The sequence below is a fragment of the Octopus bimaculoides genome, chromosome 20, assembly GCF_046866305.1.
Source record: "Octopus bimaculoides isolate indiv1 chromosome 20, ASM4686630v1, whole genome shotgun sequence".
Taxonomy (NCBI): domain Eukaryota; kingdom Metazoa; phylum Mollusca; class Cephalopoda; order Octopoda; family Octopodidae; genus Octopus; species Octopus bimaculoides.
The window spans coordinates 45050336-45072835 of NC_142947.1; the positions used below are offsets into that span (position 1 = coordinate 45050336).

Consider the following 22500-nt stretch of genomic DNA (forward strand, 5'->3'; position numbering starts at 1 on the left):
CTTCAAAGAATAATAAAGAATTTAAGAATATAACTTTGCTATTATTATTAAGCTGATATTTGGAACATAAATTAGCATGAAATTTGGATGGAAAAATGCTTTTAGATTATTTTAACTATTTTGTTACCATATTTCTATCCAAATATTCTGCCTTTATTTCAATTAATTTAGAAAAGAAGAATTTAATAAAACATCTTTGTCGTTATTAATCTGTTATTTGGAACATAAATTATCATGGAATTTTAATATGGAAGCTTTTTATTTAGATAACTTCGATTTGTTTTGGTTACCGTATTTCTGTTGAAGATATTGAAGAATTTACTAAAATAAGTTTGTCATTATTCAGTTGGAGTTTGGAATACAAATTAACCAAAACTTTTGATGGAAGAAGGTTTTTAGATTACTTTAACCCTTTTGTTACCATATTTCTTTTGACATATCCAGCCTTTGTTTCAATTAATTTGAAAAATAATGAAAAATTTAGTAAAATAACTTTGTCATTGAAGTAATGATTGTATGCCAACATAACATGGCAGCCCTGGTTTAGGATGAATATTGCTGTAATGATGGTGATGGTGATGATGATGATGATGATGATGATGATGATGATGATGATGATGATGATGATGATGGTGATGGTGATGATCATGATGGTGGTGGTGGTGGTGGTGGTGGTGGTGATGATGATGATGTTTATGTTGAATATGTCTTAAGTTAATCCTTTTGTTTCCGTAAATTCCAGCAAAATGCACACTTACCACATATTTTGATTAATTTTTAAAATAATCAAGAATTTGAAGGAATTCAATGAAGCAAACTGATTTTAATTCCTAATCCGATCTTTGAAACAGGTTGGTTCTTACATTAATTCATTATGAAGCTTTAAAATTTTAATTTGAAAAATTTAAAATTAAAGGTTTCATTCCATAGAACCAAAAACAGACTCAGAAGGATTGATATCGAAAAAGTTAATGAATATTTTGTATTTAAATTTCTTTTCCATTGTTAATGAAATGAATTCAGTTTAGTTAGTAATTAGAAAAGATGCTGATGAGTTTATTGGCTCACGGTTTAATAATCTTTTGACGAAATTAGTGCAACAATATTTTTTTGATGTGCAACTGTAAAAAGAAAAGATCACAATTTACACACTTGAAAATGTGCATGTGTGTGAGTGTGTGTGTGTGTGTGTGTGTGTGTGTGTGTGTGTGTGTGTATACATGCACACATAATGAAGTTTTAAAAAGAAAATATGTTGCAATAAGGACTCCACCCACTGCAATGTTTTTAACGTTTTCTTCCCCAAAATTTCTTCAGATCTTTGTTTATATGCACTTGTAATTACTTCAAACAATTAATTACTAATTTAGATAAAGAAATCTAAATAGGGTGTTTCTAAAATTCACAATTAGATGAAAAGAGAGACTTGAAATAAAATGAAATTAATAAAGATGTATTCCAGTAGAATGATCTTTTCTCAAATGTTTCGGGTCATGCTGAGCCCTTCAGAAGGTCACACCAGACACTCCAGAAGGTCACACTGAGCCCTTCAGAACACCATATCAAACCCTTCAGAAGGCCACACCAGACCCTCCAGAAGGTCAAGTTGAGCCCTTCAGAACTCCACATCAAACCCTTCAGAAGGTCACATCAGACCTTCTAGAAGGTCATACTGAGCCCTTTAGAAGGTCACACCAAACCCTTCAGAAGGTCACACCAGACCCTCCTTTCAGTAGAGCACACTTAACCCTTAGAAAGCCTAACATTTTCCTTCAGAAGTCCATTCTGAACCGTTCAGAGGGCCATACTTATTCTGCTCTCTGTTACTAAACCCTACAAAACACATCCTTGTCTTTTCTGTGCTACCCAATCCTTTGGAGCACTACTACCCTTCTTCTGTACTCATCTACTCAATCTTATGAAGAACTGACTTTGTTTGATCTCAATGACCCTGCTATATGGAGCACTGTTCTTTTCTGATTTCTAGTATCCTACTCTACGGAGCACTGCCCTTGTCTAGTATCAGCTACTTAACCCTATATAGAGCACTGCCCTTGCATGCTCACTGCTACCATAGACCATGTATGATGTGGGCTACTAAACCCACTGAACACAGTCCTTGTCTATTGTCCACTGTCCAACCCCTGCAGGTCAAAAGACTGTGCAGACTTCGATGGAAAGACAAAGAGTTGTGTGGAGTGTGGAGAAACTGCTATAAGACTACTTTGCTTGCTTTAAAGAAACAAAAACAAGAAGACCATAATAAATCCCCCCATCTTCCACAATAACCACAAGAGAAAGAAAGAGAGAGGGGAGCGGTGGGGAACAGTTTGGTTACTTTGCTGTCTTTGCCAAACAGAAACAACAGTAAAATTTCTTATAATGGACTTGGTTGAAAGCCAAATCAGCAATTAAGTTTATAATTTTTCAGACTATTAACCTCATATTTTAAATATATACTTAGATACGTATACACACTTTAAATATATTTAGAAATGTGAGGTCACCTGGTCTAGTGGTTAGGGTGGTCATTTTGTGGTCATCAGATCATGAGTTTAATCCTTGGACCTTGAACAAGGTTCTTCATTTCACTTTAGTCTAGGCTACTCAACGGAACATGAGTGCCAACTGGGTACCATTATGGACCTCTCTGCAGATGTCACATCTTCAATATTCTTCCGAGTTGAGGACATCTGGGTCAAAAAGGCAACAATGTCCGTTAATGATTACACAGGCACCTGAAACAATGAGTGAAAGAATGGTACCAAGTTATACTGACAGTTATACTTCTTCCAATTTAAAAAAGCATAACAGTTATGTGTCAGTTTGCTATTTCTCTTGAATAGTTCTTTGCCTTTTTATTGAATCCTGCATGCACATTTGAGCTGCAATGTTTGGATAGATGATGGCAGACAAAATTATTGCTCCATAGTATAGTGTTCTGCTTCTCCACATTCACAGGTGGTTGCGCTGGTCTTGTAACTCCATTTAACCAAATGGTTGGGTAGTAGAGGGCAAACAGGGCAGTACTCCAGTATGGTTTGCTCTTGTGGCCCCACCTGACCAAAGAATCAGGTAGTAGAGGGCAACAAGGTTGTGTTCCAGTATGCTCTGCTCTTCCACATTGGCAGATGGTTGGGTTGGTTTTGTAACCCCACCTGACCAAAGAGTTGGGTAGAAGAGGGCAACAAGGCTCTATAGTATGGTCCACAGGTGCCATACTATGGTCTACTGCTCCACATTCACAGGTGGTTGGGCTGGTCTTGTAGTCCCAGCTGACCAAAGCATCTTTTGGTCATCCCATTCTCATTTTAAGCAAGTTAAGAGTACATGAGTGGTATGTTATGTATTCACCCTGGAAAAATAATAGGAAAATTTGACTTCAGCGGGATTTGAACCAAGAACGTAGAGAGCCAGAACAAATACGACAAAGTATTTTGTTCAATAGTCTAAGAATTCAGGTAATCCATCCCTTCCACAAATTTCAGTGAGTTGAGTAGTAAAGGTCAGACAAGACAGTGCTCCAGTATGGGCTGCTCCTCCACATAGACAGGCGATTGGGCCAGTCTTGTAGTGCCATTTGACCCAAAGCAACTTTTGATCTTCCCATTCTCATTCTCAGACACCTGAGTGTCTTCCATTGAATTCATGATGCTTCTGAGCCATATATATACATATATATATACATTGTATGTATGTATGTATGTATGTATGTATGTATGTATGTATGTATGTATATATATATATATATATATATATATATATATATACAATGGGTTTCTTTCAGTTTCTGTTTACCAAATCCACTCATAAGTCTTTGGTTGGCCTGAGGCTATAGTAGAAGACACTTGCCCAAGTTGCCATCCAGTGGAACTGAACCTGAGATCATGTGGTTGAGAAGCCATGTCTGTGCCAATATATATATATGTATATATATATATATATATATATATATATATATATATATATATATATATATATATATATATATATATATATATATATATATATATATATATATATATTATATAGGTAGATAGATATACACACATATGTGTGCATTTATATATATATACATATATATATGTATATGTATATATATGTGTGTGAGTGTATATATATATATATATATATATATATATATGCACACACACACACATACATTAATGTTTGTTTTTATATCAAGTTGTAATAACAATTTTACTGGAGGATTACTCAATACTTTTTGTAGAGCAGATATTTATCATTCTTTTACAAGAATAGTGTTGAGAGTGACTTCGAAGTTTCAGCCTGATTAGTCTTCATTGGACTATGGTACAACCGAATTCATCTTAGTTTTATGTAACATCTCTGTTAAGTTTTAACTTTCTGGAGGTATGTGGAGCTGTGTTGAATGATAATTATGTTGTGATGGAAAGGTATTATGGAAGACTTTTATTGATTAAATTTGGAGTTGTGTTATTGTTCAGGATTCACTCATGCATGTAGAACTTTGTTATCAGGTGTGTCTAATTTAACAAAGTTCTACACGCATGAATGAATTCTGAACAATAACACAACACCAAATTTAATCAATAAAAATCTTTCATAATACCTTTCCATCACAACCTCACCTACAACCTGATTATCTTCCAACAGAGCCCCACCTACCCCCAGGAAGTTTTCACTTAACAGAGACTGTGTAAAACGAAGATGAACTGAAATGTACCAAAGTTTGCTGAAGGCTAATGAGGCCAAAATTTCGAAGTCACAGTCAGTACTATTCTTCTTAAAGAATAATATATACATATAAATACATATATTTTTCTTTATATATTATATAATTATATAAAATAATATATAAAGATTAACTCGGAAGGTTGGGCCTTTCGTGATATCCTTAAAGCCATGAACTTTCCAGTAAGCCCTCATTTGTATTGAGAACAATTTTTCTTAGTGGTCAGACCATATGGGGTCTACATTTAGCATATTAGGAGTCCACCTAGTGGTCATTCCTTTTATATGTATGCAATATAATTTTCTGAATCTTCAGATTTTTTTCAATATGCTAGGCCACTGGTTTAATTGATATTAATGTAATTAATTTCAATTTTTTACTCTTATTATTTAAATATATATATATATATATATATATATATATATTGAGCTCTGATGAATGTATGTGTAAACAGTATATTTTTGTACACATATGCGTTTGTTTAAATCTAGGCATATTTATTTAAACATGTGTGCATGGGTGTGTTTGTGTATATGTGGGTGAATGTTTGACTATGAGAATGTATGCATATATACGCACATACATATACACACACATACACATACACACACACACATGTGCACACACACATATATATGCATGTGTATGTGTGTGTATGTGTTTGCTTAAATGTCAGCATGTATATACATTATATATATATACACACAAACGCACACACACACATATATATATATATGTATATCTATCGAAATATATATGTATATATATATATATATATACATACATATATATATGTCTACATATGTATATATGCATAAACATACATATGTATGTATGTATATATATATATATATATATATATATATATATATATATATATATATATATATGCATGTGTATGATGAGTGTGTGTGTACGTGTATCTGTCTATATACACACGCATATGTGTGGCTGGATATGCATGCATGCATTTGTATGCATATCTCTCTATATGTTCAAATGCATGAATGTATGACTGTGTGTATGTGTGTGTGTGTGGGTGGGTGGGTTTTTTGGATGGTATGTGGGGAGGGGGTAGATTTACATTCAGACATATGTGTCTGTGTACATGTATGAGTGTGTATGAGTGTGTGTATGCATGCGTATGTATATGTACACATATTTGTATATGTATGTGTGTGCGTGTGTGTGTGTGTGCGTGTGTGTGTGTGTGTGTGTGTGTTTTGTCCATCCAGCAAAGAGCGGTGTAGCTTGTGTTGTACGAAAACGGCTGCGATCGACAACCAGCTTCGGGAGGAAGAAGAAGAAAAAAAACAAGAATCAGATAAAACGAGGGGAAAACGATCGTTAACAATAACAACAACATCAACAACAACAACAATAAGGAATAGGAAGAAGAAGAAGAAGGAGGCAGAAAATGATGAAGAGATGAAACCATCTGGCAGAGGTAGGAACGAAAGAAAATCTCCTTGTAGTGTTTACTTAGAAACCCTTTTGTTTTTGTGAAGTCTCGTCACAGGTACTTGTTGGTTTTGCTGGTGTTGTTGCTGGTGCTTTTGTTGTTGTCGCCGTTGTTGTTGTTGTTGTTGTTGTTGTCATCATTGGCATCGTTATCGTTCACGCCGCCGCCGCCGTCGTCGCCACCATCGTCGTCGTCGTAAGGCATCAGCATCACCGTCATCATCGCCATCATAGTCATCACCATCATCATCATCATCATACCCGTCGTCATGACCATCATCATCATCCTACCCATCGCCGTTGTCATCGTCATCACCACTGCCACCACCATCATCGCCAACTCATCAGCATCATCGTTGTCATCAACACCATCATCATCATCATCATCATCGTTACCACTATCACTGTCACCACCACCACCACCACTATCATCATCATCATCATCCTGTTCACCATTAACACTACAACCAGCCAACCCTGTATCCTTCCATATTGCGATTATCACCATCTACCATCATTATTAAGCCACCATTTTTATCGTCATCATCATCATCATAAGCATCCTTCTCCTCATACCTCTGCTCCTCCCTCCTTCCTTTCCTTCTTCCTTCTCCCCCCTCCCTCCCATAGTTCTCCTCCTCCTCCTTCTTATCCTTATTGCCTTCGACCCCGCCAATTACTTCAGCTTCCTTCTCCTAATCCTTTCCTTCACACTTCTCTTATTTCCATCAATCCCAGTTAATGTCATTGTTGTCCACCTCCTCCACCTCCTCCTCCTCCTCCTCCTCATCATCATCATCATCGTCATCGTCATCATCACCACCATCATCATCACCGTCATCATCACCGTCATCCTCATCCTCATCCCATTCTTCTTTCACCTTCTCTCTCATCCTCATCACAGTCGCAATCATCCCTATCACCCTCATCATCATCACCCTCATCATCATCATCGCCCTCATCATCATCATCACCCTCATCATCATCATCATCATCATCATCATCGCCCTCATCATCATCATCACCCTCATCATCATCATCATCATCATCATCATCAACAACATTATCATCATCATCATCATCATCACCACCATCACCACCACATTCATCCTCATCATCATCATCACCATTACCATGCCCATCACCTCTGCCACCACCACCACCACCACCACCACCACCACCATTGTCATTACTGCTGCTGCTGCTGCTGTTTGTCTCCATCACTGAAAATGCTGTTTTCTCTCATCGTCAGCAAATATGGCAGTCTACTGCTGCAGCTGCCGCTGCCGCCACTAATGCTACTGTTGTTGCAACTGCTGCTGCTGCCAGTAGTGCTACTGTTGCTGCTACTACATGTTTATCAGTGGCATCACGTGCTTCTTTTGACTTACAGCAGCACCATCGTTAGTAGTAGCGAGAGCAGCAACAGTAGTGTCTGCAAGTCACTGCAGTGGCATCAGCAGCAGCACCACCTGCAACAATGTGTGCAGCAGGGCAGCAAATATTGCAACAGCATGTGCAACGACATCGACATACCTGCAACCACTGCTAACAACAACAACAACGACGCCGCCGAAAACTGCTGCTGCACATAATAATTGCGTAAAGTGCAGAAAATATTGCGACAGTAACTACAGCACCATGATCCTATAAGAACAACAACATCTGCAGCAATTGCAACAGCTGCAAGATGAACTGCAACAGGTAGTAACTATTGCAAGGAGGGTGATGCTTTTGTACCTGCCTCTCAAGGGCCAGCATATATCGTTAATAACCATAGGTGAAGGGCCCAGTTGTTGACCCTACTGAATCACCTAGGATCCAAGCCTGGGCCGTATGATACGAAGGGCTGGTTGTTGTCCTGTCCAATATGACCCTCGCATCTCCATGTCAGAGGTGGATCCAAAGGTAGATTTTTCTATAGCCAGGTACCTTTCCTGTCACCAACCCTCACCTGTTTCCAAGCCAGGCAATGTTTTTTCCCATGGCCAGACACGTTTTCACAGAAGACTGCAAACAAGCAATATTGCTTCAGTGACAGTGACACTAACACATACATGCACATATATATAGATATGTGTGGGTGGGGGTATACATACATATATATATATATATATATATACATAGATATAGATAGATAGATAGGGTAAACAGGTAGGTAGATAGATAGATAGATAGATAGATAGATAGATAGATAGATAGATAGATAGATAGATAGATAGATAGATAGATAGAGAGATAGATAGATAGATAGATAGACAGGTAGGTAACAGGTAGGTAGATAAACAGATAGATAGATAGAATCTTTTATCTTCTACTTGTTTCAGTCATTAGACAATGCCCATGCTGGGGCACCACCTTGAATTTTTAGTCAAAAGAATTGACCCCATTACTTATTTTTTAAAGCCTGGTACTTATTCTATCAACTCTTTTGCCAAACCGCTAAGTTTTGGGATCACAAATACACAAATACCAGTTGTCAAGCACTAGTGGAAGGACAAACACTAACACAAAAATACACACACACACACAGATATACACATACACACACACACACACATACACATATATAATGGGCTTCTTTCAGTTTCTGTCTACCAAATTCCCTCACAAGGCTTTGGTCGGCCCAAGACAGCTATAGTAGAAGACACTTGCAGAAGGTGGCACACAATGGGACTGATGCTAGAACCATGTGGTTGGGAAGCAATCTTCTTACCATATGGCCAATGATATGAAACAACGAGAATGGGAACATTGAACTCAGAGGAGATGTTGGAGTAGGGGAAGGGAAAGAATGTTCATTGCAACCCTTTTGTCCATGGTAGGAAGAAAGGAACTTTTGACTTTGTATGAGATTTGAACTTGAAACATAGAAGATTGTAAAAAAAAATATTATAAAATTCTGGTTAGGAAGCTTGCTTCTGAACAATATGGTTTCAAGTTCAATCCCACAGCATGGCATCTTGGGCAAGTTTTTTGTTGTTGTAGCCTGCAGTAGACCAAAACCTTCTGATTGAATTTGAGTAGGTGGAGGTTCTCATTGTGTGTACACATGTGTGTAAAAGTGCTTGTGCCTCCTTACAGAGAGGAGGCGGAGCGGGGGGGGGGGGGGTCATCACTTGGAACTGAGTGTGACAGGGTAGCATGGATTAAGCTTTTGTAAATTCTTTTCTACTCTAGGCACAAGGCCTGAAATTTTGGGGGGAGGGGGCAATTGATTAGATCGACCCCAGTGCACAACTGGTACTTAATTTATCAACTTTGAAAGGATGAAAGGCAACGTCAATCTCGGTAGAATTTGAACTCAGAACACAAAGACAGGCAAAATACTGCTAAGCATTTTGCTCGGCGTGCTAACATTTCTGCCAGTGCGCCACCTTAATCCTTTGTAAATTGTTTTAGGTGTCTATGTAGTCAAAGGCAGATACATAGACACCTCCTTGGTAAAACTGTTTAAATGATGTCATAAGACCCTGGGCAAAATAAAGGGCTGATAGTATTAATTTATTGACAGCAGGCCATACTGTATGCCCGTTGGCACTGGGCTCCAAGACCTGAGGGCCAATTGACAAAGCAATGCACTAGGATATTTAATATAACATTTATTGACAGGAGCCCCTGCATGGCCACAGGCCCCTTGACTTTTGTGACCTTTGGGCAAAGCAGCCCAGTAGGTTTGCAGCATTTGTTCATCAACAGAAACCACAGCATTCATACATTAGCACTGAGCTTCTAGACCCTAAGGCCAACTGGCAAAGCAATGCACTATGGCCTATAATAGACAGCATGCATACATTAGCAGTGGACCCCTTGGCCTAGTGACTCCTGGGCAAAGTAATCCAACGGACCCTAAAATATTTATTTATTTATTTATTTATTGACACCAGCAAACATAGATTAGAACTGAGGTTCTAGAATCGTAAGGTCCTGGGTAACTGTCAAATATTTTCATGCTTTGAGGTAGGACCCTCAACCCAGTGAATCATCCAGGATGTGATGTTGGCACGGGAAAGGCGGCTGCTAAACTACAGCTTTTTTTTTTTTTATTGGCTCCTGGAAGGATGTAAAACAAAGTTGACTTCTGTGAGATTTGAACCCTGAGGTCACAGACTGAAAGCAAATATCATAATGTATTTTGTCCAATGCTTTACTGATTCTTCCCATTGACTACATTATAAAAGAGTGTAGTTAAAGCATTTTATCTTTTGCTTTACTGATTTTACAGTGGAGCAGCTTAATGAAATTAATTATTAAAATGAATTAATTACTTAAACGAAGACAAAAGCAAACAGCAATCTCTGATAATATTAAAATGCCAGGCATGTAAATGGCCGTTAAATCTGGGTGACGTAACATTAAGACGTAAATGGCACAATCCCCTTTCATATCTTTGCATCTAGCTCGAATCAAGGATTAAACAGATAACTGGAAAATTAAAGCTTTAATATTATTGACCTTTCCCATTCTTTATGTCCATAGTGGGCGGCAAATCAGGAGAGTCGTTGGAGCATCAAACAAAATTTGTTGAAGTTTTTTGTGTTCTCAGTTCAAATCCAGCTGTGACCAACTTTACTTTTATTCCTTCTGGGGGCAATAAAAAAATGATAGTCTCAGATAGTGGACTGGTGGAATTGTTAGGGTGTAGGGACAAGATACCTTGTGGTATTTGCTCCAGTTCTCAGCATTGGGAATTGTGTGGGTTGCTTAACCCTTTAGCATTCAGATTATTATTTTAAATGTGATACTCATTTATTCACATTGTTTTCAGTTGATTATCCATTATCTCATAGTTTCAACATTTCAGTGATGTGATTGTTTAGTTTTAAAATGACATTGTAGGGTGAGTGAGAGAGGTCAGAACTGGCCAATTTGAGGATAAAACAGGAAGAACAGTTTGGCTTGATATGGCTGGTTTAAATGCTAAAGGGCTAAACCATTCCCAGGTTTAACACCATTATCTGGTAGCTGTGGCCAATACCAGGGCTGCCTCACTGGCACGTAAAAAGCACCATTCAAGCATGATCAATGCCAGTGCCACCTGACTGGCACATAAAAAACACCATTCAAGTGTGACCAATCTCAATGCCACCTGACTGGCACCCGCGACAGTGGCACGTATAAAGCACCATTCAAGCATGGCTGATACCAGTGCTGCCTGACTGGCACCTGTGTTGGTGGTACATAAAAAGCACCCACTACGCTCTCAGAGTGGTTGGTGTTAGGAAGGGCATCCAGCTGTAGAAGCCTTCCCAAATCAGATTGGAGCCTGGTGCAGCCTCCTGGCTTGTCAATTCTCAGTCAAATCGTCCAACCCATGCCAGCATGGAAAGCGGACGTTGAATGACAATGATGATGATGATGATGATGATCTGGTCTTCAGTTGCCTTCAATGAAGTCTACTCAGTTTCAAGTATTTGAATTAGACATATCTTCTTTCTAACCACCATCCAGTCTCATTTGTGGGCATGTCCCTTCCTACTTGACTACACACAAAAAAGCCCCCAGAAAATAATAATAAATCGTCAACATGCTGCATGAACACCGAAGCATGAACAGATGCACAATTTACATTTGCAAGCTTTGGCAATTTCCACAATTATTACAGTTACAGGCCATTACAGATAACAGTTAGAAGCCATTGAAACTTAAGCTATTGTTACAAGCCACAAAACCATTGGAAACCATCGCAGCTTACATTTACAAGCTGTTGCTTCTTAAACTATTGTTAAGAGCCACAAACCATAAGCTGTGGGCTATTGTTGCTCATGGATACACATCCCTTGGTCTCTGCAGCATTAACAAACCCTCTGCACCATTGTTGCTTAAACTATTGTTACAAGCTTCAAGCCATTGCAGCTTACATCTGTGGTAAGAAGTTTGCGTGGTACCTTGGACAAGTGACTTCTACTATATAGCCCCAGGCCAACGAAAAACCTGTGGATGGATTTGGTAGACAGAAACTGAAAGAAGGCGGCGAGCTGGCAGAATCGTTAGCACGCAAATGCTTAGCGGTATTTCATCTGTCTTTACGTTCTGAGTTCAAATTCCGCCGAGGTCGACGTTGCCTTTCGTCCTTTCGGGGGTCGATAAATTAAGTACCAGTTACACACTGGGATCGATGTAATCGACTTAATCCCTTTGTCTGTCCTTGTTTGTCCCCTCTATGTTTAGCCCCTTGTGGGCAATAAAGAAATAAGAAACTTAAGGAAGCCCGCCATATATAAATATACATACATACACACACACACATACACACACGCATATGTATATGTATATGTTTGTTTATCTGTGTTTGTCCCCTACTATCGCCTGACAACCGATGCTGGCATATTTACATCACTGTAACTTAGTGGTTCAGCAAAAGATACCAATAGAATAAATACTAGGCTTACAAAGAATAAATCCTGGGGTCAATTCGTTCGACTAAAGGTGTTGCTCTAGCATGGCTGCAGTCAAATGACTGAAACAAGTAAAAGAGTAAAGATTAAAAGAGATAGGTAGATATACATACATATACATACATATATATAGATATATACATACATTATATCTATATTTTTGAATGTAGTGTATTGTATTTGCACTAAGTTACACATTATTCGATCCCTTTTTCATTAACAGAATCTCTACTTCATTTACATAATTTACATTTGACGGATATTTCTCCTCATCTTGTTTGTTGTTAACACAATGTTTCGGCTGATACACCCTTCAGCCTTCATCAGGTGTCTTGGGGAAATTTCGAACCTGGGTTCTCATTCCTAAGGTATTTTTCGATGTTATTATTATTATTATTATTATTATTATTATTATTATTATTATTATTATTATCATGCAGGTCACTGCCTGGAATAGAACTCGAAATCTTGGGTTTAGTAGCATTGAAAGATATCTTAGGAATGAGGACCTAGGTTGGAAATTTCCCCAAGACACCTGATGAAGGCTGGAGGGGTATATCAGCCAAAACATTGTGTTAACAACAAACAAGATGAAGACAAACACCCGTCAAATGTAAATAATGTAAATAATGTATACAATTCCTCATCTCTTAAATATAGAACTGCAATCTCTACTTCTTATGGAATTCTTCGTTCAGCTAACCTCAATACCAGGTGAATGATTATCTGGCCAAATACACAAACTGTAAATAATTTCTGCTTACAGTTTCTGCAAAAGTGTGTTTATTCTTGATTTCACTTTTTGATAAATTGCTTATTTTAATTATGTGACATAAAAAGATGACCCAATATTTTATACTCAGATGTAAAGCTTTACTTTTATTCATGTTATCATTTGTCAACTGTCATGTGGAGCAGATTCAAATCTGTTCTGACAAGCTTTCATATTCTATACACAAATTTTAACTTTATTTTACTGTAAACAGATGTTTTGTATGACATGTTTATTGCTGTTTTATATCACTTTCAGTTATAATTATTATTAAACCAGATAAGGTTGAGAGCAGTGGTGTCAAATACACAGCCATAGGGTCAGATTCAAGCACTTGAGCATTTTTATAACAAAGAATGATATTTTCTTTTTTTAATTTTCAAATATATATACAGGAGTGGCTGTGTGGTAAGAAGCTTGCTTCCCAACCACATGATTCCTGGTTCAGTCCCACTGCATGGCACCTTGGGCAAGTGTCTTCTACTATAGCCTCGGGCCAACCAAAGCCTTGTGAGTGGATTTGGTAGACGGAAACTGAAAGAAGCCCGTCGTATGTGTGTGTGTGTGTGTACTTGTTATTTTTATCTGTATTTGTCCCTCCACCATCGCTTGACAACTGGTATTTGGTTGTTTACGTCCCCGTCATGTTGCAGTTTGGCAAAAAGAGGCCAATAGAATAAATATTAGGCTTACAAAAGACTAAGTCCTGGGGTCAATTTGTTCAGCTAAAGGCGGTGCTCCAGCATGGCCACAGTCAAATGACTGAAACAAGTAAAAGAATAAAAGAATAAATACTCTTAAAATATATATAACATTTGGAGCCTGGTGCAGCCTTCTGTCTTGCCAGACTTTCAATCAAACCATCCACCCATGCCAGCATGGAAAGTGGCTGTTAAACGATGATGACGACGATGATGATGATGATTCATTCAGAGTTGGGGCTTCACATGATTGCTGATAGTTCCACTTAGCCGAGCTAATGCATCTTAGGGAATCCTTTGTAATCCCAACCAATGTAAATGAAGTTCACGAATTCATATACTAAAATATGTGATTTATTTTCCCCTCACTTTGTCTATACTCACTACCCCAAATAGAAGAATTTGGGTTTTTTTTGTTTTTCACATTTAAACAAAGGTTTGTCTGAAGGGATCCAAGAGAAAAGAACATCATGGAAAGATTTTGCAGATGAAATATGGTGTGAGATTTCTATAAAACGTTGGTCTTCTCAAGAACTGTTTGCATTCATTACAGCATATCAAAGACTTGATTCTTTAATGTGTCCTTCATATTGTTTAAGTCACCATCATTCTGTCAACTCTTCAGGTATAGTCTATCTAGGAATACACTTTCAAATGTAGCCTTGCTTTGTTCATTTTTAAAAATAGCAGATTGTGATTTGAGGGAGTTTTGACTCCTATCGTTATCAAACAAAGAACATGTAGAGGCTCTCTCTTCAGTTTCGATATCTTTATTTATTGATTGCCATAGTGAAGTTTTCCTGATATTCTTTTGTACTTTTAATTTAATTTCCTGCTAAGCAGATAAAAATGGATAAAAAGGATATTGCTTTATCAGACAATGATATTATATTTTTTAGGAAATAAATAAATATTTTTAATACTATTTTATATATTTCAATTATTTTTTAAAAAAATTTATTTTCGAATCTTTTGCTGAGTATATGATATCATTTACTATCCATTATCACATACAATATAATATCTCTTAATAAAAGGTTAAAAATCTCTTTTATATAACTGACTTTTTTATTTTTTTATTTTTCTATTTCAAATAGTAAACAGTAGAAAGGTATAAATTTTACATATGCCTCATAATTTACTTTCCACAGCTATCTCAATGGTGTTTCTTCTGATGAGATGGGTAACAGTCACATTTTAATTAATTTTATATATCAATTATGCAATTACATAAATGGCAATGTATTTATTCTATTGAAACAGCTGTTGAGATCAATTAAATTATAAATCACTTGTAAAATTCATGCTTCCTTACTGTTTGCTATTTAAAATATCCTTAACTGTTGTTTTAGCCAATTCAGTATCTACATGCACGTTCATTCCATCAATATTTATTGCACTGTAATAATGTATTGGAGTTTAATGATGTATTGATAATGCGACTCTAAAATATCATGGCTATATTTTATGATTTTTATCAGGATATAAAAATGTTATTCTAATTATAATATTAATGTTGTAACATTGTATAATAATGTAATACAAAATCTATTCATGTATAATTAAAACACTTTTTGTATTATTATTATAAAGATGCTGATATGAAGTTTCATTAACCAATCACAGGGTTTAACTGCAATTACTATTGTAAAAGGGAAGGTGAGGTAAGTCACTTATAATGTTTGTTTTTTTCACATGTATAACTTGAGTTCTCAACTCCTAGTGGAGTTATAGGGGTCCTGTCTAGATATACAACTTGCCTTTGACATTTTAAATAAACCAGACAGAGCCATTCCTTTTCCAGGTCTACTTCAGCTGAATTTCTCTGGAGTCCAGGGAAAGAGAGAGAGAGGAAGAAAGAGGGGGAGTGAAGGAGAAGGGGGAAAGGAGAGGGAGACAAGAAAATGGTTCCAGTAGGATCACTGCTACTTTATTGAACCTAAAAGGATGAAAGGTAATTAAGAACTTAGCAGGTATTGAACTCAAAGCATTAGTGACTGGAATGCAGCACGGCATTCTATCTAACACTATTATGACCTTGACAACCCATCTTTCTATATATCCATTTATCTATCTATCTATCTATCTATCTGTCTATATATATATATATATATATATACACACACACACACATATATATATATATATATATATATATTAATATATGTGGCGGATGCACAATGTAAGAGCATACCTTTGATGCAGATCTGAGGAAGTGTTGCTAATGTTTGACAGACAGACAGACAGATAAACAGACAAGCATTAAGACAGAGACAGAGTGATAAAGACAGCAACACATAGAGAGAGAGCAAGTGAGTGAAATACAGAGAGAGGGACACTGAGAAAGAGGGACAGAGAGAGAGAGAAAGGAACAGAGAGAGAAAGGAACAGAGAGAGAAAGGAACAGAGAGAGAAAGGAACAGAGAGAGAAAGGAACAGCGAGAGAAAGGAACAGAGAGAGAGAGAGAGAGTGAAACACAGAGAGAGGGACACTGAGAGAGAGGGACACTGAGAGAGAGAAAGGAACAGAGAAAGAAAGAGAGACAAGGCAAGAGAAAGTGGAACAGAGAGTGAGAGAGAGAGGGAGAGAAAGGAACAGAGAAAGATAGAGAGACAAGGCAAGAGAGAGTGAGAGAGAGAAAGTGAGAGAGAGTGAGAGAGAGAGAGAGAGAGAGAGAGAGAGAAAGAGATGTTTGATGAACCTCTACTTCAATGTACTCTCACTACTAACAATGCTACTCAATGGGAGCAACAGACTTCCAACCGAGTTAAAGTAGTGACATGCTGAACACCAGACTACTCCATTAGTCATGGCAACGTGCCAGAATTGTGGCTTTCCATTTTAGGATTTCAATATCCATTCCTTGTCAATGTTTATCCATTTTTTCCCTCTGTCTGCATCTACATCTCCTTTTTTCCCCCTCTCTCTTTAGTTTCTTAAAAAACAGTCTCTGCAAAATCTACAGATCTTGTTACAAGGCCAGCATACTATATTCCATCTCAGCTTTTTTTTCCCCTTCACTGTCGTTTCAAAATCTTCACGAGGGCCAATGTGAAGCTGGATAGGGTTGTAGATGGTTTCACGAGTCCACATGTGGCCCAAGTACAAAATATCTAAGCTGTTACTGTGCTGATGTCAAGTAAAAAGTATCCAATACTGGTGCCACATAAAAGGCACTGGTGACGGGGCCACATATAACTCATTGGTGCTGGCACAGGTGTCACGTGAAAAACACTGGTGCTGGTGCCATATAAAAGAGTATCCAGAATGCTTTGTATAGTGGTGGGCATTAGGAAGGGTATCCAGCCATAGAAACCATGTCTGAACAGACAATCACAGCCTGGTGTGAATCCTGGTCTTGTCAGCTCCTATCAAAGCATCCAACCCATGCTGTCAGTATGGAAAAAGGACGTTAAATCATCATCATCATCGTTTAACGTCTGCTTTCCATGCTGGCATGAGTTGGACAGTTTGACTGAGGACTGGTAAGCCAGAAGGCTGCACCAGGCTCCAATTTGATCTGGCAAGGTTTCTACAGCTGGATGCCCTTCCTAACGCCAACCACTCCGAGAGTGTAGTGGGTGCCTTTTACATGCCACTGGCACAAGGGCCAGTCAGGCAGTACTGCCATCGATCACACTTGACTGGTGCTTTTTATGTGCCAGCTGCATGGGAGCCAGTCAGGCAGCACTGGCATCTTCCTCTGTACTTCTGCTGGGAGTACATGTGTATAACTGGCTCTCCATCGGTTCCTATTGATCCAATCAATGGAACAGCCTGCTCATGAAATTAAATTGCAAGTGGCTGAGTACTCCACAGACACGAGTACCTTTAATATAATCTTCAGGGAGATTCAGTGTGACGCAGAATGCAACAAGGCCGGCCCTTGTGAATTACAGGTACAACTCATTTGTACCAGCTGAGTGGACTGGAGCAACGTGAAATAAAGTGTCTTGCTCAAGGACACAACACACTGCTGGGAATTGAACTCACAACGTTATTATCATGAGCTGAATGCCCTAACCACTAAGTCATATGAGAATAGGAAGATAAGATGTGTGAATCCGTGCAAGAATTAGGCCCAGCGTTGCATGGTGATGTTCGTGTCTCTCCAAATATGGTTTAAACGGTTTGTATAAATCGTCTGTCTTTAGTCCTACCCTGCCAATCCTGAACAGTGTCACATGACCCAGACTACAGAATGGCACCTTGTCAAATACTTTGTCCAGATCAATAAGTTCTAGATAGAATGGTTTTGTTCTTCGTTCGGAATTTCTTTTTTGTGGGTTGTCTCGCTAGAAATATGGCATCTCTGATTCCACTACCACCTGATTCAAACTTAAATCACCACTGCCACCATCACCACCACCACTGCCACCACCATCAACACCACCACTTCCACCACCACCACTTCCATCACCACCACCACCACTAGCACCACCATCATCACTACCTCCACTTCCACCACCACCACCACAACCACCACCACAACCACCACCACCACCACTATCATCACCATCACCACCACCACCACCAACAATTACAACATTAGCAGCAGCACCAATACTATCACTACCAGCAACAAAAACAGCAATACTACCACCAACACCAGTAACTACTCTACCAATGCTACCATTATCAATACCACCACCACTACCACCCCAACCAGCACCACCGACAACAACGCCAATGCTACAAACAACAAAAACAAGCAACATGGTGAGAGAGCTGTTTGCCAATAAAAGACATTACACAATAATGGTAATTAGTGATGTATAGGTGGGCGGTAGGGGTGGTGGTAGAGGTGGGAGGGGGAAGGAGGACAGACAGACAGACAGGTAGAGAGAGAGAGTGTGTACGAATTTGAGGGAGTGAGAGAGAGTATGTGTGTGTGTGTGCGCGCGTGCGCATGTGTGGAGGTGAGTGGTTGTGGGTGTGCATGTGTGTGTGCGTGGGTTGGGTAGATACAGGTGGAAGAGAAACTGACATTACTGATAGACAGGTAGAGAGTGAGAGAGAAAAAGAGAGAGAATGTGAGACAGTCGAACACAGACATAAGCTACATATGCATTTATATATATATATATATATATATATATATATATATAAGATGCATACATATATATATATATATATATATATATATATATATATATATATATATATATATATATATATATATATATATATATATATATATATATATATATATAAGTATATATATAATATGCATACATATATATATATATATATATACATATATATATATACTTATATAGATATATACACACACACATGCAAACACACATATATATACATATATATATATATATACTTATATATATATGTATATATATATATATATATATATATATATATATATATATATATATATATATATATATATATATATATATATATATATATATATATACATACACACATATTCACACAGAAGATATATATATATATTACATAAATATGTATATGTACATACATATATATATATATATATATATATACACATGTATATATATATATGTATGTATATATTTATATATATGTGTGTGTGTGTGTGTGTGTGTGTGTGTGTGTGTTCAGATATATATGCACATATACATCATACACATGCATTCTCACAAAGAGGCTTACATATGTAAAACCTACATACACACACATATATATATATATACACACACACACACACATACACACACATATATATGCACTCATGCACACAGACACACAGATGCATACATGCATGCACACATACACACAAGTACATGCATGAACAGCCTCACACATATACGCACACAAAAGGTGAAAAAGTGGAAGCAAAGTTGTAGGGAACAAGGGGTTGGGATAGGGGTAGGGGGCACTTATCAAAGAAAAACAATCACCTCTTTTCAAAAAATTGAATTGGTTTGGTGGGTAGGTGGGGGAGATGGAAGGGGAGGGTGTTGTGAGAGTGGTGGGTTGAGGAAAGCAGGGTGCTGCATGCTGGGTGCCAGGGTGGGGAATAATAATATGAGAGGGAGGAGGTGGCAGGGGGTGTGTGACATGATAGAGGTGAGGGAGCAGACAGGTGTGTGCTTATGTGGAGGGGAGGGGAGGTTATGTGGGAAGGGAAGGCAGGAGTTGGGGAAGGAAGAGGAGGCGGAGAAAAGGTGAAGAGGGAGAGGAAGAGGGGCAGGAGAATAAAATTTTTTACAGAAAGTTCTGGAGTAAATTGAATTGCTTCCAGAAATGGTCTGTTCTTGGTGGTGGTGGTGGTGGTGGTGGTGGTGATGATGGTGGTGGTGTTGGTGGTGGTAGTGGTGGAGGTGGGGTGGAGAGGGGGGGGGCTGCGGTGGTGGTGATGATGGTGGTGGCGGTGGTGGCTGCGGTGGTGGTGGTAGTGGTGGTGGTGATGGTGGTGGTGGCGATGATGGTGGTGGTGGTGGTGATGGTGGTGGTGCTGGTGCTGGTGGTAGAATTGGTGGTGACGCAGTTGTTGTTGGTATTTGTGGTGGTGGTCATGTTTATATCATTGTTAATGTTTTATCCCCAAGTGAACCTATGATCACCCCACCCCACTTGACAACCAGTTGGTGATGTGCTTACATCCCCATGATTTGGTGGTTCAAAAGAGACTGATAAAATAAGCACCAGTTCTAGGGTTGATTCATTCAACTAAAATTCTTCAAGGTGGTGCCCCAGCATGGCCACAGTCTTATGACTGGAACAAGTAAAAGATAAAACATATTTATAGATAAAAACAGCTATAATTAGAGATAAACGTTTATAGTTTGAAGATGGAAGGGTCCTTTAATTATAAATAAAACAAATTATAATCTGTTGATAGATTTCTTTATTAGGTCTTGCAGGGCCGAACACAGAGGGGACAATACAATATAGAATTTTTCTTTTCGAAGCCAATTGATAGGGATTGAAAACATTTTGGGACGTGTACACAAAGAGATAACAAGGTAATGTTTTAACAACAGAAATTCCCAAAAGGGAGAGAAGATATAATTCTGACTAGGGTTATCTGTAGAAAGCAAAACCTATGAAAAATGCCCATGGGTAACCTTGGAAATAAACCATGAGAGCAAAACGCCCTTTCTCTTTTTGTTTTATAGGTTCATGCTCAAAGTGGGTCTGTCATTCATGTGTGCCATATTTGCTACATTCACCCACATTTTATTAAATTTTTCATTTGACAAAAGATAGAAAGATCCTGTTAGTTATAAATGAAACATCCTCATAAATGTATTTCTGGAAATTTTCATTAAAAATTATGCATTTTTAAAAGGAACATTGGAAACAAAATCTAGGGAACGCACTTCTTGTATTCCAAGAAATGTTTTTCAAAATTTATCCAGATAATCATAACCTAGATCCTCAAAATCATATTTCTAGGAAATTTCATTGAAAATTATGTCTTTAAGAAAGTCCAATAGATGTGGAGGATGATCCTCCAAAAAAAAGCATCCATTTTTATCCAATTTTTCCCCCTCAACATTATCATAATCTATGCCCTTCACAATGTATCACTAAAATATTTCATTAAAACGCATGCATTTTTAAGAAATTTCAAGAGAAACCAAATCAACGCAGGAAACACACTTTGTTAGTTACACCAATTCTATTTCTAACATCCTTTTTTCCCATCAACTTATAGATTTAGCACAAACAGCTACTTATGTTTAAAAAAAAGCAAAAGAAAAAAACTAAGAGTTGTTTCTGCAATACTGCCAATTTTCACAATAATCTGACCACAAGTGAATACACTATAAACAGCTAAATAAACAAAACAACTGTTTTAAGGTATTTTCTGTTCAGTCTTTATGGGGGCCAAGCCACAAAAATGATGACGATGATGATGATGATGATATTTCCAGTCTTCCATGAAAGCATTGTATGCGCAGCCATGGGTGGGGTGGGAGGAACATTACCTTGCTTGGAAATGGGTGAATGTTAGTGACAGGAAGGGCATCCAGCCATAAAAAAAAGCCTGTTTCAACAAATTCCATCTTGACCTATGCAAGCAAAATTGGACGATAAAACAATGATGATGATGACGGATGTGGTGGCGGCGGGGGCGATGATTATGATGAATGGAAAAATGATGATACTAATTATGACAATGGTTATGATGATGATGACGATAATGACGATGACGACGATAATGATGATGATGATGATGATGATGATGATAACAAACAAAGCGATGATGTAAAGAAGAAGGCAAGTGCCTGGCAACATAAAAGAGACGACACCCCAGCCATCCGACAATATTCCGTGCTATACTTAGAAAGAATACTTCTAATCAATACCAGTGACAAGCAACCTAAAATTTCAGATCAATGAATGCATCATATGGAAAGACTTACAGCAATATATGCAGCAGCGTGTGCAACAGTGCATCGGTGAATTGCATTCTGGGAGCGTGAAGTAGCGACGCATTC

The 22500-nt window shown here is 37.9% G+C and overlaps 1 protein-coding gene across 2 annotated transcripts in view; it reads left to right on the forward strand.

Moving 5' to 3' along the window:
- LOC106870076 (sialin) overlaps positions 1-22500 on the forward strand; it is a 163076-nt gene that overhangs the window by 4730 nt on the left and 135846 nt on the right. Inside the window, exons 1-2 of one of the 2 annotated variants that reach the window (XM_089338505.1) lie at positions 5926-6164; positions 15643-15713. The gene's annotated coding sequence lies outside the window, so the exon portion shown is untranslated. Of the gene's footprint in view, positions 1-5925; positions 6165-15642; positions 15714-22500 lie in introns of those variants that run through there. The other variant, XM_089338506.1, reaches the window with a different exon arrangement.